At 37.0% G+C, this 18,659-nt stretch overlaps 1 pseudogene; it reads left to right on the forward strand.

The window, feature by feature from the left end:
- The first annotated feature begins 342 nt into the window (after positions 1-342).
- Positions 343-17,987, forward strand: LOC100607398 (annotated as a pseudogene).
- The last annotated feature ends 672 nt before the right edge of the window (positions 17,988-18,659 follow it).

Genomic DNA, 18,659 nt, shown 5'->3' on the forward strand with positions numbered 1-18,659 from the left:
TATAAAACAGCTCTTTGTCTTTGCCCACTAATTCCCTAGTGTCACATTTAACAAAACAAGGAAACTACAGATAATACAAGTGTTTGCAGATTAGCTTTCAAAACCATAAATAACATAGGGTTTTGCTCACCTACAAATATTAAGGCAGCTTATCAATGTTTAAGCCCCTTCCTCTTTATAATTGTTGCTAATGTTTTAACCCAAATTGAGAAAATTTTTTTTTACTGCCTAAGATCTTACATTGACAGAGTACACATTCATAAGATTTTATTATCATATTTCATGGTATAAAGAGACATCACCTGAACACCTACCTACATCTGAGATCACCTGTTTTGGAAGATGCATCTGCTTTATGCTTTCTTTATTTTTCTCTCTCTTAGCAATCCTAACTAAGGTTTTAATCCTAACTGTCCTGGAAGATGTAACTGTGATTCTATGCAGTCGGCGCAATGCTACAGACTAACAGAGGTACCATCAAGTATTCCTTCTACCATCAAGAGGCTGTACATCAGCCACAGAAAAATTCATCACCTCCAGGTAATTATGCCATACGGCACTCAAATTGTTGCAATCTTACTTTGTGAGACAGTATGAGGGGCAAGTGTGGGGTTGTTAAATTTATTTTAAATAATCATACCTTACATGTGCTAGTTATCAAAATAGGGTAGTTGAACTAGCTACCTGCTTGCTCTGTACTATTGAGATGGGTATATGCCTCTGGATGTTTATTTTTAGGAAAACAACAACAAAAGTCAGAATCTACAGTTAATGATACTCTATTTTAATTTTTATTCAAAATATTAAAAACTATGTTGCTGCAAAGTAAAAACAACTCTTGCTTAACAAAAAATATACTGCTACTTTATGTCCCCAGGATTAAGAATAAATCCTTTCAGGGGAAAATGTAGTTTTGTTTATTCCATGGATGGAAGATGATACTTAGAGCATCATCAGACTACCAAAGTGAACCCAGTGTATCAGAAGAATTCACACAAACCCTATGTATCAGTCAGGTACCAGTGTCTTTGTGGAAACCTATACAGAGGAAATACATTTTTTTTGTTTTGCCAAGTTCCTCACAGTTCTCATTCTATGTGCTTTTAATTATGACTTATTTTTATGCCCACTTATCCAGAGGGCACTGAAAAGAGTGCTATGGATTTGTCTGACTTATATAATATAAATGAACTTTTATTTTTGATCTCTGCTATTTTGAAAGTTATCAAGAGACTAGAGTTCTCATCCCAGTTTCCCCCCTAATTAGAGATATGACTATCTTAGGTTGGCTGTTAAAAAAATCTCTGGGAAGCACCTTTATGAAGTGAGAAGGCTAGATTAGATAGGTGATCCCAGGCCCCTTCCAGATGGAAAATTCTATGGCTCTCTAATTTTCCCTTTACTATTCACTGCTTCTCCCTCAAAGATCCAAATCCTAAGCTAAAGAAATGCCTCTCTGTGAGCCAGGTGCAGAGAGGCAGCAAGTGAGTGTACCTTACCTTCAAACAGAGACACCATCCCTTTAATTTGGTTAAGAAATGTTCATATGAGTGTCCCATAAACATATAGTTTTAAATATGTGGCATGGTATTTAGATCCTGGCTCAATAAACACAATTTTCTTGTCTCCGTCTGTTTGCTTTCCTCTTCTAACCCTGTTGTGTCTAATGCCAGATAGCCAGTCTGACCCCATTAAGTGTAAATGTTCAAGCAAGACACCTGGTTAAAGGGTAAGCTATTTAAATATTTGCTCTGAGGACTTGATATGCTTATTGAGCAGAATGTCAACTAATCCTAGTAATGATTATACACTGGTACTTTGTAGCCAATAAGATAAAATTATGCCTCTTATTAAATTCAGTTATTGGATGAGTCAGTTTGTCATTGGTTTAGTTTCATTGAATAGCAGCATTGCCACTTCCCTGACTTTAAGCTAGGTAATTATTTCTTGGAAGGACTGTTCACAACACAAACATAATAAAAGACAGGATTGTTTTGTTAAGGAAAAGGAAAGTTCTTTTTGTTGATGAAAGTTCTGACCAATGATACTTCTCTTTTAAAAATACTTAGGTTTTAAGTGACCATATCTCACTTGCATAGGTTTTAAGTGACCATATCTCACTTGCATTTGGTAAATATGATGTACATTCTGTTTATTGGGTTTGAATTTACAGAATCATTCAGTATCTTCCAAAACTTTGGTAGAGTGTTGGGTTGCATACTCAATTCCTGCCATCCTCATTCTCAATGAATAGCTGGCCTCCCATTTTATTGACAAATCATGACAAAACTTGATCTCCCTCAGTCCCTGCTCACTGTGTACAAATTTGTCTCCATCCACTTTTGCAAACTCTTTTCTCCAGAGAGGACATGTCTCTCCTTGTATTCAAGGCCCTTGATTCCATCCTTCACACCTACCTCTCTCCAGACCTTGCTCTCTTATCTTTCTGCACCCACATATATTCAGCTGCTCTTTCTTTACTAGCTGCTCTTTACCTGCCTTGACCTCCAGAGTGCTGGGATTACAGTCTTGAGCTACTACACCTGACTTAATTTATCTATTTTTCTTTTGTCATGCATTTGGTGTCATATCTAAGCTAGCTTTACCTAATCCAAGTTCATGAAAATGTAATGCCTATATTTTATTCTAAGAGTTTTACAGTTTTAGTTGGTACATTTAGGTCTATGATCCATTTTGAGTTAATTTTTGGGTACGGCATAACAAAGGAATTCAGCTTCATTCTTTTGTTCCCTCTGTCCTGTTCTGTTGCTATTCACTAACTCAGACTTTAGTCTCAAGCCATGATGAACTGCTTAACTGTGTTGAGTGAAAGACACAATGAATAGCTGATTACATGAGGTACCAAATGGACAATGTGCTAGGTGACCCAAGTCACTCCTATTTAGAGGATTGTAGGTTTGGTTCATACTTTGTGTCCACATGTGTAAAAAATCATTAAGTTTACTTCACTATTGCCATTCAAATGGATAAGCCAAAGTGATATATTCTCTTCACAGGTAGAAGACAAATGGGAATGTAGTTATGGTAGCAGTCAGTTAAAATGATTGTACTTTACATCTTTTGTGGAAGAGAAGAAGCTTATTGAAATTCTTCATAAGAAATATATAAACAAGGATTATTACTGAATGGGGGGATTATGGGTTATTTTATACTCTCTATATATTTTCCAGAATTAAAAAATTGTTTGTAGAGAAAAAATGTTGCTTTGATGATCAGGAAAAAATCCAACATTGTTTTACAAACTCATTCCTGGCTTGGTTCACACAGGTCTGAAACCATCACTTTGTGTGTGTGTCAGTTTCGTTGTACATTGGATCTATAAGGAGCCAGAAAAGGGTGTGTTCCCTTTACTACTTGGAGCAGGGTCTGCCTAGGATTGAAACCAGAAACAAAGCCTTTCCTGGGGAAGCTAGCAGGAGCTATCCTGTGCTCTACTTCAGTTTACTGGCCTTGCTTTTTAAGCAATATTGGAAAAGCTGCCTGTAGCCCCAAGGTTAGCTCTAGGGCAAAAGCATTTCTTTCCACATATCTTGTGTGCAGCCCTGCTTAAGCCATGGAAATGGAAAAATGGGTCTGGCAGAATTTTTTTCCCTTTGTCAGCTCTGTAAACCCAACTGAAAAGTTGAAAGTCAGCAGGAGTCTTCCTCATTGTTATGTGGCACCATAATTCTATTTTCTTCAGCTAAAGGATGTTATAGCAGTAAGGCTAAAAATATATGCACTGGGGTAAGATAAACCTGGGTTAGTAGCCCAACTTTTCCACTAGAAAAGGATATACTTGGCTGGTTATTCCACTTTCTTGAGCCTTAGTTTCCCTCTCTGAAAATGGAATAATTATGTTTATGCATAGGGCTTTGTAAAAATTAAATATAGTAAATATTTCTAAAATTATAGCCATTTTAATTAATAATTAAGTGTAATCTCTATTGACGCTGACCAAAAAAAAGAAGGAAAGAAAGAAAATGCTTTCTATGCTTAATAATAGTGATTTAAGAATATGAAGTCTATTTAGCCCAGTCTGTATACTTTATAAATAGAAATCAAGACAAATTGAAGCTTTGACACCATCCCTTGTCCATTCCCAAAATAAATTGCCCATTCTGATCCATGTCATCTCTGAGACTTATTGCATAGTTAGTAATCATTTTTTGTTTATAGTCACTCAGATATAAGTAGAAATATAATACCCAGTTCTTTTTGGGGGATCTCAACAGTCCAAGACATAAAGATATGTCTAGAGACATTTCTGACTTTATATAAAAGATAAGCCTACAAAAAGGCATTTCAGAATGGAGTGTAAAGAACACTGAGTCTTCAGCAGGTTATTTAACTTTTTTGGGCCTGAAATTCTTTATTCCTGAAATGGGAGATTTAGATTAGATAATCCCTAAAATCTCTGCTTTTTTAAAGCTCTGTGATTTGTGTCTAGATCTTGAGCCTCTTTTGAAAAACATTAATTACAGGCCAAATGCAATAGAAAATGCTTTAGAAAATGGTGTAGCTAAGGAAGAAAGGGGTTTGCAGTTCAACAGACCTTGCTGAAATTCTGAATTCTTTCACATTAAGTTCTCCTAGTCTCCTCATCTAGAAGCCAGTGTTGATAATAGTAAACTTGCTGGGTTATTAGGAGATTGGTGATATATAAAAAAGCACTTGGCACTCATAGATACTCAATTAATGCAAGAATAAAATCTATCATTATTGGGACTAGGACTATTCAATATAACTGATAAATCATTAAGAAAATATAAAATGTTAGCAGCAATATGTAACCCAAGGCAACTGCTGAAACCATTATGATTAAAAATATTCATTCATGGAAATTTTAACTGGAGAGTCTCCCCTAATGGAGTAACTTATTAGAGATGTTTAAAAATACACGATAATTCACATCACATATCCTCCCAGAATATAAGTACCTATAATAAATATATGATGCCAAATTAACTCACCTTGAAGGTGTTAATCATGTACTGGCATTATAAAAGTGCTCAACTGCATAATTAAGTCAAATATTTAAAAACTGTGGATAGTAAGACACGTGAAATTGTATACTGAAAACTGCAGCTTCATTGAATTCTAAGGCAGACTGAAAATTTTGTGAAGATTTATCAACCTGAAGAAAACATGGAACAATTCCTTTTTCTGCTTAAACATAACCTTACTCCTAGCACCAAATAAAGATAATTACAACATTGAGAAAAAGATGCGGGTATTAAGCTCAGAGGTTGGCAGGCACGTAGAGAGACAAGGGAATTTGCAAAACACGAAGAAAGTATATCAGATTTGGCAAATATCTAAATTCTAGAGGAAGAGTGGCATTAGGTCTGGGATATATGCATGAATGAACTCTTTGCTCTACAGAGACAGAGGGAGATAACATGTATCACATTTGTCTCTTTATGAATTTTTTTCATTGGTGAAGTGAAAATTGGGTATAGGAAACAGGTAGGCTCATTTTCCAAAATAAAATATAGTTGAAAGTGTTTTCAGTAAGCACATCCTAGTGATAACAGACTGGGACATTTACATTTTTGTAATTTTTAATGCCTTTTTAAAAGGTGTGATTCATAATGTTAAACAATGCAAAATGTAGCTAATGAAAATCCTTTGTAATCTTACCCTCTAGATTTAGAAACTACTAACAATTTGGTGAAAGATTTCCAGATTGTTTCAATTTATGGCTAATATGAGATGATACAACAAAGACCATCCTAGTGCATGAATCATTTTGCAGTTTGTAAGTATCTCTGCCTATAAGTAAATTTGCTGGGTCAGAGAATATGCAGTAAAAGTTGGCCAATAAAATGTGTCTATCGATGCTGCGTGAAAGTGCTTAGAATATTTTTCATACCTTACAATGATGTTATCAATCATAAATAAAAATATTCAGGATCTGAGTTTCAACCCTTTTCCAAGAGATAATTTAAAATAGAATCTGAAGAGAAATCTGAAGTATTATTAGTATTGTAATGACAGTGTATATGGTATTTTTTAAACAATATTAATTTATTGCTTTTTCTTCCCCTTCCCTGCCTCCACATTTTTTGTAGCTGTCTGACTTCACCCGAATGTTGGCTTTAGAAGATTCTGTTCTGCTGGCCAGTGTAACAGAGTCAGCAGAAAATGACACCTTCAAAACTCTGAGTACTTTGAAGACCTTAGAACTCTGGATAAATAAGTTAAGATGAGTCCCTAGTTCTCTCCCAGCCAGTCTTGAAGTGTTAAAACTAAATGATAACTCAATAAATGTCCTACATGGATCCGATTTTGAAAGACTGAAGAAATTAAAAATCCTCGAACATAAAAACAACCTGATCTCTTCCCTCTCTCCCAGCACTTTCTCCTCCCTTGTCAGTTTGCAAAGTTTGATGTTGGATGGTAACAATATGGAGGCCATAGCTGGACCCCTGATACTTCCCCATCTGACACATATGAGCCTGGAGAATAATAAGCTACATCTTATACAATAGCTTCTTTACTTCTCTGTAGTCTTTGCAATTTCTCAGTTTCAGTGGTAACTTTCTGACTAAAGTTCCTATCAATCTACCCAAATCATTGCTATTTTTAGAGATGGAAAGAAACCAGCTCAGAATGGTAAGGTTTTGAGACACAAGACACTTGGAGAATCTTTCCCATCTTTACCTGTCAGAAGACTTACTCTCTTCCATCAATGGGGCACAGTTCCTTACCAATATAACTGCTCTTGATCTGTCCCAAAACCAGCTCCAAATGTTGCCCTTCAGACTACCAGTAAAGCTACAAAAACTTGATTGTAGCAATAACCTGATTCAGAGAGTTACAGCGCAAGACTTCCAGGACCTCCAAGACTTGAAACATTTGATTCTGGACAACAACATTGTGAGTTTCTTCGAAGCTGGAGCCCTGCAGAGGTGTTCTCAGCTCTCCAACCTGGCCCTGGGGCAGAGCCCGCTGTCATCCATACCCCTACGGTGAATGAGTATTTTCATTTATTGTAGCTACCGTAAAAATTTTCTGAAGATTTGGACAATTCAGCACATCATATAAGCAAGAGAATTAGAGCAAACGTGAATTATCTGATCAAGGCTACACAAGGATTTAGGGATAGAAGTTTTAAACAGAGGTGTGGAATCTCCAGCCCTCAAACTCACTCCTGCACTAACTTTATCTATCTTGTCTATGGGACAATGTGTCCAGAATTGGTTCCTTCTGGTGAGTTCTTGGTCTTGCTAACTTCAATAATAAAGCCGCAGACCCTTGCAGTGAGTGTTACAGGTCTCAAAGATGGTGCGTCTGGAGTTTGTTCCTTCAGATGTTCAGATGTGTCCAGAGTTTCTTCCTTCTGGTGGGTTCATGGTCTTGCTGACTTCAGGAGTGAAGCTGCAGACCTTCACAGTGAGTGTTATAGCTCATAAAGGTAGCGTGGACCCAAAGAGTGAGCAGCAGCAAGATTTATTGCAAGCGAAAGAACAAAGCTTCCACAGCGTAGAAAGACACCCAAGCCAGTTGCTGCTGCTGGCTAGGGTGGCCAGCTTTTACTTCCTTATTTGGCCCCACCCACATTCTGCTGATTGGTCCATTTTACAGAGTGCTGATTGTTCAATTTTACAGAGTGCTGATTGATCCATTTTTACAGAGTGCTGATTGGTGCATTTACAAACCTTTAGCTAGACACAGAGCGCTGATTGGTGCGTTTTTACAGAGTGCTGATTGGTGCATTTACAAACCTTTAGCTAGACACAGAGCGCTGATTGGTGTGTTTACAATCCTTTAGCTAGACAGAAAAGTTCTCCAAGTCCCCACCCAACCCAGAAGCCCAGCTGGCTTCACCTCTCAACAAGACACCAACAGGTGATATCTCTAGTAGCAAACATAATATGAAGACACTGTAAAGATTGTGTATCAGTTTCATACTGTATATTGCCTGGATAATCAACAGTCAGTAGGCCTGAGCTTAGCTGCTAGCAAAACAAGGACACCAGGAAAAAATAAGGGGGAAAATATAGTAAGATATTTATAATTTAAAATGCATTGAAGTAGTAGTTATTGGGGGAAAATTAAAACTTTACAATGTAACATTGTATTTATTTTGAATTACTTATTGGGGAGCCTCATATTCTTTTCAGTGCTGTGACCTTTAAAGAGCTTAAGCTGGCTTTGGTTATTTCTCTGTGTGTCTGTCTGTATGAGTGGGTGAGTCCACCAGGTTGGTCTTACCTTCTGGTTTTGGTTATCCCTTCAGTTCTCTCTCTCTCTCTCTGTCTCCCTCACTCTCTCTCTCTCTCTCTCTCACACACACACACACACACACACACAAGCACGCCCTCACACTTGGACAATCTCTTCCCGAATATCCCTCCCTTTATACCCAAACTGCTGCACCTGTTCCCCCTAACAACTCATAATTTATAACTAATGCAACATGTGTTTATATTAATTGATCCTATTTCTTTAAACTTTATGTTCTACATTTTAAAATAGATAAATTTTTAAAATGTAGGATGAATCACTATTATTCTCTTTAAAATGATACTATGTTTGTCTATCAGTGGATTCTTTTTTTCCTTTCAGCACTTTATTGAAAAAATAAAAGGCTTCTTGCCCTGGCTATTAGCATTACCAAATTTCTCATAATTAATATACCAACTTCTGGTTTCTGTAGAATCCTATGGTACTCTATTTACCTAATTTTATTGTGTCTTATATATATTTTTCAGACAGGGTCTCACTCTGTCACCCAGGCTGGAGTGCAGTGGGGTGATGATGGTTCACTGCAGCCTCAACCTCCTGAGCTAACGCAGGCCTCTCCCCTCAGCCTCCTGAGTAGTTGAGACTACAGGCATGCACCATATCTGGCTAATTAAAATAATTTTTTTTAGAGATGAGTTCTTGCTACTGCCCAGGCTGGTCTCAAACTCCTGGGAGCAAGTGATCCTCCCACCTCAGCCTCTCAAAGTGCTGGGATTATAGGCATGAGCCACTAATTATAGTCCCAGCCTATAATAATTTTTTATCAATAAAAAAGGGAAAATTATCTTTGATATGTAGAGATGTTACTTTTTCTAGTTGAAAAGGGGATTTTTAAATTACATAGTATGGTAACTGTACTCAGTGTAAAACATCAAAAAGTGATGTTTCCAAGAGAAATCAATATTTCAAAATATATTTTGAAGGTGATTTCAAAGTAATTAATTTCTTTTACTGCATAAGCATGAATACACAATTGCTTTAATTTAATCAATATCTTTTGAGCACTTACCATGTGCCAGGTATTTTACCAGACACTTGGGATACATCAGTGTAATAAAAGAGATAAAACTTCCAGTTGTATACAGTTTAAAATCTAGCAGGGGAAGACTAATAACAAACATAATACATAAGTAAAATATATAGTATTCAGACTATATTAGCTATTATAGCTTACAACAAAAAAGGGCATGATTATCAGGTTCAAGAGTGTAGTGGGTGAGGTGGCTGGTTGCAATTTTAAATAAGGTAAGAAAGGTAACCCTCATGAAAACATAACTTTTGATCAAAGACTGGAAGAAGGTGAGGGATTTAGCTGCGAAGCTATTTGGGAGAAAGTTTTCTAGAGAGAACAGCCGATTCAAAGGCCCTAAGGTGAAAACACACTTGCAGTGCCTCAAGATTCTACTACTTTTTATTTAAATAACTTCTTGACTGTGTTACAAGCCTTATTATTTATTTATTTATTTATTTTGAGATGCAGTCTCGCTCTGTCGCCCAGGCTGGAGTGCAGTGGCTGGATCTCGGCTGGCTGCAAGCTCCGCCTCCTGGGTTCACGCCATTCTCCTGCCTCAGCCTCCTGAGTAGCTGGGACTACAGGCGCCCGTCACCATGCCTGGCTAATTTTGTTTTTGTATTTTTAGTAGAGACGGGGTTTTACCATGTTAGCCAGGATGGTTTCCATCTCCTGACCTCGTGATCCTCCCGCCTCGGCCTCCCAAAGTGCGGGAATTATAGGCGTAAGCCACCGTGCCCGGCCACAGGCCTTATTTTTTAATTACTGACTGCCCCAACTCCAAGGGAAAAATATAGTGTATAAAATAAAAACTCATACAACAGGTTAGACAGTAACTATATCATGTAAAAGATGTGACAGCAGGCTATGACAGCCATGAGCAATATTGTGAACTTGGTGGGTTTTTCTACTCAAGTGACTTTTAGAAAGCATTTTGTTGAGTAATCCTGCTAAGTCTTTAGAGTGGGAAAAGTAGCTTAATTATTTACTCTTGTCAGAGTATTTGTGTTTTAACAAGTGAGTACAGAAAGCACAGTGTTTTACCCCGTGGAATGTATAGTGGAATTGCAAGCATGAGCTAGCCATAGTTCTCAAATCTGGCTTCACATTAGAATTATATGGAGAAATATTTTTAAAAAGCATAATTATACCTAGGCCTCACTTCAAACCAATTAAATCAGATGCCCCTGGACTCAGGCATCACTACTTTTGAAAAGCTCCCCAGATGAATTTAATATGCAGCTAGGGTCAAGAGCTACTTTGCAAGGACAATGGGGCCAGTAACAAGAGGTGGGAGTGGGCTTTTCCTGTGAGGCTTAAATTAAGCAACACAACTGTCTGCTCTGTCAAAGTACTTGGCCAGCTGTGATAGCAAAGTTCTTTGCTTTGAAATACCCCTATCAACACTGCCTCCACACCTCAGCCCTGTTTTGTTTTGATTGACAAGTGGGAAAGACCCAGAAAGGTTTCCCTGTGGTTTTCCTCTCATTAAAAGTTAAAATATGGTTGAGCACAGTAGTTCATGCCTGTAATCCCAGCACTTTGGGAGGCTGAGGCCAGCAGATCACTTCAGCCGAGTGTTCAAAACCAGCCTGGGCAACATAGTGAGATCCCATCTCTACAAAAGTTTTTTAAAAAATTGGTTGGGTGTGGTGGTGCATGCCTGTGGTCCCAGCTACCCAGGAGGCTGAGGGAGGAGAATTACTTGAGCCCCGGAGGTTGAGGCTGCAGTGAGCCATGATTGTGCCACTGCACTCCAGCCTGGGTGACAAAGCAAGACCCTGTTTACAAAAAAAAAAAAAAAAAGTTAAAACTTGAAACATGATAATATCTATTCCTTATATTTTAATTTAAAAATTTTTATTTATGGCCTTTAAACATTACAACTTTTAAAAATTTGCATACTTCTTCTTCATACACACTATCTATAATATACAATTCAGTTTTCTACAAGTAAACTATTAACACAGGCAACCTGCTACTATCACCAACGATATTTCAGCATATCTTTTCTTTTGCCTACCATCCTCCATTCTACATTTCATCAAGAAAATAGTAGTATATGGTTTTAGGTACACATATATTCAAAGACCTACTACATTTGCCTCATTACACTAATTGAGATAGAAAATAATACCTAACATTTGTTAAGTGCTTACTAAAACCAGCAGTGAACTTAGATACATACAATAATTCTGTGAAGGTAGGTACACTGGTTTACCTAATAATTTACAGACTAGGGCGTTACGGCTTAGAGGCATTCAGAAACTTGGTCCACGTCATAGTCAGAATTTAAACACAGTAGTTTAACTCCAGAGCCAGGGAAGTTTAGCCACTGCATAGTCCTGCCTCTAGGATTTACTCTACTGTCAATAAAATAACTATACTACTTCAAATGCCCAGGAACTGGACTTCAATTGTTGCTGCTTCAGATTTCATCAATTTGCAGCTTAGTGAATAAATATAAATTAGATTATCTCTTTTTATCCACTCTTCAGATAATTGAAATCTAGAATGGCTTCTTACAATCTAATGCAGATAGCGTTTTATCTTACACCCAACGTCTATCTACTGCAAAATGGGCTGTGCCCCATTTTACTCTAAAAAGCAATAGCTACCCAAAGAACATGATAGCATTTCTAGAAAATTGTTTATTTTAAAATCAGAGCTACTTTAAAATATAAATCAGACTTATAAAGACAAATTATATCAAAGCAATAAGTGGCTGTCAGAAAGTCACAAAACCAGGATAAATAGCGATTTCTCTTACAATGTCATTTTGGTGATGACTTCTATACAAACAAGACAGGAAAAAAAAGGCAAGCTAAGAACAGGCACAATTTTTGGATACACATCCAAGAACTGGATAATTGTATTCGTTTCCTAGAAAACTTGGCTTGCTCATTTTCATTCTCTAACATTGGTTATGGGACTTCTGTGTATTGAATGGTTCATCTGTAGGGTGGAAAATTAGGATCTTTAAGAAGCAAAATGACTTACCTAAAACCACACAGTGGTAAACAGAATGGCTTAAGTTAGAACATAAGTCTTAATACATTGGGACTTTTTGACACCTGTTTACTCTAGCGATCTTTCCCAGTTAGGCTTCATTGTCCTCTGCAATGGGAACGAAGTCTTGCTTACTACACAATCCAACAATAGTCTATTTTTCCTTGGCAGGGGGGAACCTATACATAAGAGATTTTCTGTATACCATTTAGAAATTAACCTTAGATAAGCTGGTGTGTGCACAAAATTATATTTTCTTGGAGATTAACTTTGAATTGAATTTAATTATCAAACTGTTAGAAGGCATAAAGTGATTTTCCCTGGTAAATTAATCTACTTTATTAGGTTAACTTTATTCTATCTAAGAAGAAGACACTTTAAATGATTGAGTATTTTTACTCAAAAAGCGTAAGTACTTATGTATACATATTACTGTATAGGATATGATTACAAATATAAAACGACAAATTTAGTTTAAAAAAGAAAACCCCGAAGGCAAAATGTAGGCTAAGGGCTAAAAACCCAAAATACTGACCTTTTGGGATAAAATTCATGTAATAATAATAATACTATAACAAGCAAAAGGTAATATTGGCATAGAATATGGCTAAACTTATTTGTTTTCTCTTTTTGATATAACACTTCTATAACTGGGACTGCCACAATAAACTACACTGAATACTAAAATTCCTGAATATATATCCAGTATGTTCACTTTGTATGATAATAGCATTCAGGTGGTATTTCAATTTGAAGGGCTTTTTTTCCCTATTACACTTTCAGATGTTTTGTATTTCATAAAAAGGAAAGCACTTACTACAAAGTTTCTGTGTAGGAAAAAGATTTTCACGTTCACCGTTGTGATTCTTTTCTTTTCTTTTTTTTTTTTTTTTTTTGAGACGGAGTCTCGCTCTGTCGCCCAGGCTGGAGTGCGGTGGCACAATCTCGGCTCACTGCAAGCTCTGCCTCCTGGGTTCACGCCATTCTCCTGCCTCAGCCTCTCCGAGTAGCTGGGACTACAGGCGCCCGCCACCATGCCCGGCTGATTTTTTGTATTTTTTAGTAGAGACGGGGTTTCACCGTGGTCTCGATCTCCTGACCTCGTGATCCGCCCGCCTCGGCCTCCCAAAGTGCTGGGATTACAAGCGTGAGCCACCACGCCCGGCCTTCTTTTCTATTTTTTAATCAACAGGCATGAGCATGACATTTTTCAAATTGGTATTCAGTTTTAAAAAACCTGCATTTTCTTCCTGATTATAAAGCAATAGCTGTTCAAACTTGAAAACTTAATATGCTGAAAAATTAAAAAATCATCCAGAATTGTTCAACCAGAGCCTTTGTCTAGACATAAGCACATAATTTGTTTTTACATATTTGGGATCATTCGATTTTGTATTCTATTTTTTCCACTTAACATAATTTTTTTCTCTCTCTCTCTTCCTCTTTTCTGTTTTTTTCCCAAGTATCACTATAAACCCATGGATTTTAATTTATTTGGTATGTTTTGATCACTTACAGTTGCTAGTCTCTTTTGGTGCCCAAATTGTCACAAATGTGGCTAATGGGAGCCCCTCCAAGGTAGTTCCTCTGTTCATGAGACATGACTCCACTAATCTTTTTTTTTTTTTTTTTAGTTGTGGTAAAATACACATAAGGTAAAATTTATCTTTAAGTGTACATTTCAGTGATGTTAAGTATGGTCACATTCTTGTGCAACCAACCTACAGAAGTTTCTATCTTACAAAACTACAACTCTATACCTATTACAAAACTCTCCATATTCCCCTCCTCCTAGCCCCTGACAACCACCATTCTACTTTCTAATTTTAGGTTTCTATGAATGTGACTATTCTAGATATTTCACATAAGTGGACTCATACAGTATTTGTCTTTGTGATTGGCTTCTTTCATGTAGCATAATATAATATCTTCAAGGTTTATGTATGCTGTAGCATGTGTCAAATTTTCCTTCCTTTTTAAGGGTGAATAATACTCCATTTTATGTATAGACCACATTTGGTTTATTTATTTGTCTGTAAATGGACACTTGGGTTTCTTATACCTTTTGGCTATTGTGAAGAATGCTGCTATGAACATGGAGGTACAAATATCTCTTCAAGACTCTGCTTTAAGTTCTTTTGGATATATAGCCAGAAGTGGAATTGCTAAACTATATGCTAATTCTATTTTTAGTTTTTTAAAAATAAAAAATTATTATTTTCACAGCAGCTGCACCATTTTACATTCCCACCAACGGTGCAAAAGGCTTCCAATTTCCCCACATCCTTGCCAATACTTTTTATTTCCATTATTTTGACAGTAGCCATCCCAATGGGTGTTCCATTAATCCTTAAACATTTTATCACATTCTGGCTGAGAAACTCTATGGGTTTTTTTCCCTAGACATAGAATCAGTCATTTCTCCAAGAAGCTCTGGTTCTTTCCAGTAAAGATTGGAATTCAGCAGCTAAGATCTGTGTGCTTGGTGTTCTCATGTCATTGGGGTAGCATTGCTACTAGAATGTAATATTGTTTCTAGGTCCCTTCAGCAAACAAGAGCTAGAAAATATATTTTTTAAAATTATGAATTCACATTGACATTTTCAATTCATATTTAACATCAGAGAGGGTTTTTTAAAAATATTTTCCTCTTTTTCTCTTACAATGAAAGTATAGTTTCCTAATGACATGAATATATTTACTTATTTGTTTTGCTGGATAATATTCATAAAAAATTTCAAACTTTCATTATTAACATTAATATTAACAATAAACATACTAAGAGAAATTTCGAGATCTTTTTGTCCTTAGAATCTAAGGCTTAAATATATCCACTAAGTATGTTCAGTCAGAGTAATTTTTCTTTTCTCTGTATGACTATGTTACAAATATAAACATTTGATTAATTAATTAGATATGCTTGTTCCTGTTTGTGTTCAGTTTTTGGACTTGATTTTGTTTTTGTGAACATGTAAAACATTAACATGGTTGAAAAGTTAAAATCACATGGAACCAAACACTTCCTATATGTAACCATTTTTATTGATTTCTGATTTATCATTCTCCTCCAGTTGCCCCAAATAAGTAAACGTGTATATGTAATTCTTATTTCCCCCTTTCTTACACAAAAACTAGTGTACTATATGTACTGCTTTGTTTCTTGCTTTTTTTCTCTTTAACAGTACTTTCTGGAAATCACTTCATGGTAATTCATAGAGACCAGCCTCTTTTTTTTATTATTTTATTTTTTTAAGGCTGCATAGTAGTTCTTTACTAATATACTGGGTTGCTTCCAACATTTTGCTGTTATAAATAATATAATAAATGCCACATATACTGTTTATATGTGTAAAGTCTTATCTTCAGGGTGTATTCCTAGAAGTGAGATTGCTGGTCTAAAGGATAAATATGTATTTTTTTGTTAGGTTTGGCTAAATTTTTCTCCATAGGGGCTGTGCCATTTTAGACTCCCATTAGCAATATGTGAGAATATCTGTTTCTTCACAGCTTTGTTCACAGACCAGATTGCTAAGGCTTAGAATTTTTACCAATCTGATAAGTGTTAAGTGGCATCTCTGAGTAGCTTTAATTTAATTTCTGTTCTGCATAAAGTTGAAGACTTCAGGGCCCTTTGCTTTGCTTTTTATGTGAACTTCCATTTGTTTTTTTGCCCATTTTTCTGTTTTATTTTATAATCTTTTCTTCTCAATTTTAAGGGCTTTTTGTATATTAAGAAGATTAATTCTTTGTTTGATATGAAGTGCAGACATCATACTTATCCCCAGTTTATCATTTGTCTTTTGATTTTGCCTGTCTTTTGCTACACACAACTTCTTTTAAAATCTTTTTAATGTTGATATTTTATCAATTTTTTATAGCTCCTAGATTTTTTTAGTCATAGTTACAAAAGCTTTTTCATATAACTGTTATTTTAAAAATTATTTTAAAACATCAGGCCAGGCGCGGTGACTCACACCTGTAATCCCAGCACTTTTGGAGGCCAAGGTCAGTGGATTGTTTGAGTCCAGGAGTTCCAGACTAGCCTGGGCCACATGATGAAACCCTGTCTCTACCAAAAATAGAAAAAATTAGCCCGGTGTGGTGGTGTGTGCCTGTGGTCCCAGCTACTCAGGAGGCTGAGGTAGAAGGATCACTTGAGCTGGTGAGCCAGAGGTTGCAGTGAGCTGAGATCTCAGTACTGCACTCCAGTCTGGGCTACAGAGACAGACCCTGCATTAAAAAAAAAATCAAAACCCATGATTTTTCTAATCACATAATAGTCCATCATCTCATCATTTAAAATCATTGAGCATTAGTCTTTTTTTTGCTGTTATAAGTATCAAATATGTGACAAACATCTTTATCAATAAATATTCACTTTTTCTATTATTTCCTAGGTCAAAAGGCATGATATTAATTAAATTTGATACATATTACTAAATTGTTTCCTAAACGATACCAATTTACACTTCTTTTTTTTTTTGAGACGGAGTCTTGCTCTGTCGCCCAGGCTGGAGTGCAGTGGCGCAATCTCGGCTCACTGCAAGCTCCACCTCCCGGGTTCATGCCATTCTCCTGCCTCAGCCTCTCCGAGTAGCTGGGACTACAGGCGCCCGCCACCACGCCCGGCTAATTTTTTGTATTTTTAGTAGAGACGGGGTTTCACCGTGGTCTCGATCTCCTGACCTGGTGATCCGCCCGCCTCAGCCTCCCAAAGTGCTGGGATTACAAGTGTGAGCCACTGCGCCCGGCCTACCAATTTACACTTCTACCAACAGATTTTACTATACCCACAGCAGCAGTGTTTTAAAATTAAAGCCATGTTTTAATTTGCTATATTAAAACATTTCATTTTTTAATTTGCCTTTTATATTCATGAAGAACAACACTTTTTCATACTTTTATTTGACACTTTTACTGCTTCTTCTGTAAATTATTGATTAATGGCCTTTGCCACCTTAGAAATTGGGAACTTAGTGTTTTTCTTATCAATTTGTTTGAGTGATCTCATTTCACAAGAAAAAAAACTAAAGAGTTTATGAATAGGAGCCAGAAAAATCAGAGGGTTAGAACATAAGCTCTATGAGACAAAGTTAAAGATCCATAGAATAACACTGAGATTTGTGCTTATAATTAATTTTCTCAAATAAATCTTGTTTCCTAGCTTGAGAAGAGACAGAGCTGTATGAAAAGGCAATGCTGCCCAGTTACTGTTGCCCTGATAGTTGTGGAATGATGGGCATGGCCTCCTCTCACATCCTGTTTCTATGCTTTGCAGGCTCCCAGGGACCTTAACCAGGCAATGCCATCCAGAATATTGCTGAACGGGAGCTCAAGGACTTCAAGCAGCTTCATGTTCTAAACCTGAGGAACAATAAGATCTCTGCCTTAGACCTAAAAGCCTTAGAGGGTCTGCCTTGCCTCAGGCACCTGTACCTGGATGGAAATCCCTGGAATTGCACCTGCAGTCTCCTAAAAGTGAGAGAAGTCCTGATGGCCAAGGACACAGATGTAAGGGGAGGACAATGTGCAGCACCAGCTGAACAGCAAGGGAAGAGCTGGATGTCTTCCAAGAATATCATGAGGCAATGTGAGCATCACTTTCATCTGACTGAGAAAAGCAAAGAGACCAAAAAGAAATCAAAACCTGAAGACCCCTCCAGCATCAGAATCAACATGGATGATGGATGATTATGACTGTGAAATAGATTAAGTATGAACTTTGCTCAGTTTAGAAAGTGTTTTTTAATGTTCAGTCTCTTAAGTAGAAATGTGCTATACACTTAGATATGCAAGACTCTGTTTTGTAGTGGTTCTTATTTTTGTTTGGAGAATGTTTTAAGAATGAGGGTTAAGATGAGATGGGGGAAGAAAACAGAAAAGAACAATGATAAGAAGATGTAAGATTCCTTCCATTTTAAAAGTAATTTGTGCATCTGTCAAGATGGCCGAATAGGAACAGCTTCAGTCTGCAGCTTCCAGCAAGATCAATACAGAAGGTGGGTGATTTCTGTATTTCCAACTGAGGTACCTGGCTCATCTCACTGGGACTGGTTAGACAGTGGGTGTAGCCCATGGAGGACAAGCCAAAGGAGGGTGGGGTGTCACCTCTCCCAGGAAGTACAAGGGGCCAGGGAAATCCCTCCCCAAGCCAAGGGAAGCTGTGAGGGACTGTACCATGAAAGACAGTGCATTCCAGCCCAAATATTATGCTCTGCCCACAGTCTTTGCAACCCGCAGACTGGAAGATAGGGCCCTGGAGTTCAAGCATGAAACTGGGTGGCTGTTTTGACAGACACCGAGCTAGCTGCAGGAGTTTTTTTTTTTTTTCATACACCAGTGGCACCTGGAACTCCAGTGAGACAGAACCATTCGCTTCCCTGGA

The sequence above is a fragment of the Nomascus leucogenys genome, chromosome 3 (genome assembly GCF_006542625.1).
Source record: "Nomascus leucogenys isolate Asia chromosome 3, Asia_NLE_v1, whole genome shotgun sequence".
Classification (NCBI taxonomy): Eukaryota; Metazoa; Chordata; class Mammalia; order Primates; family Hylobatidae; genus Nomascus; species Nomascus leucogenys.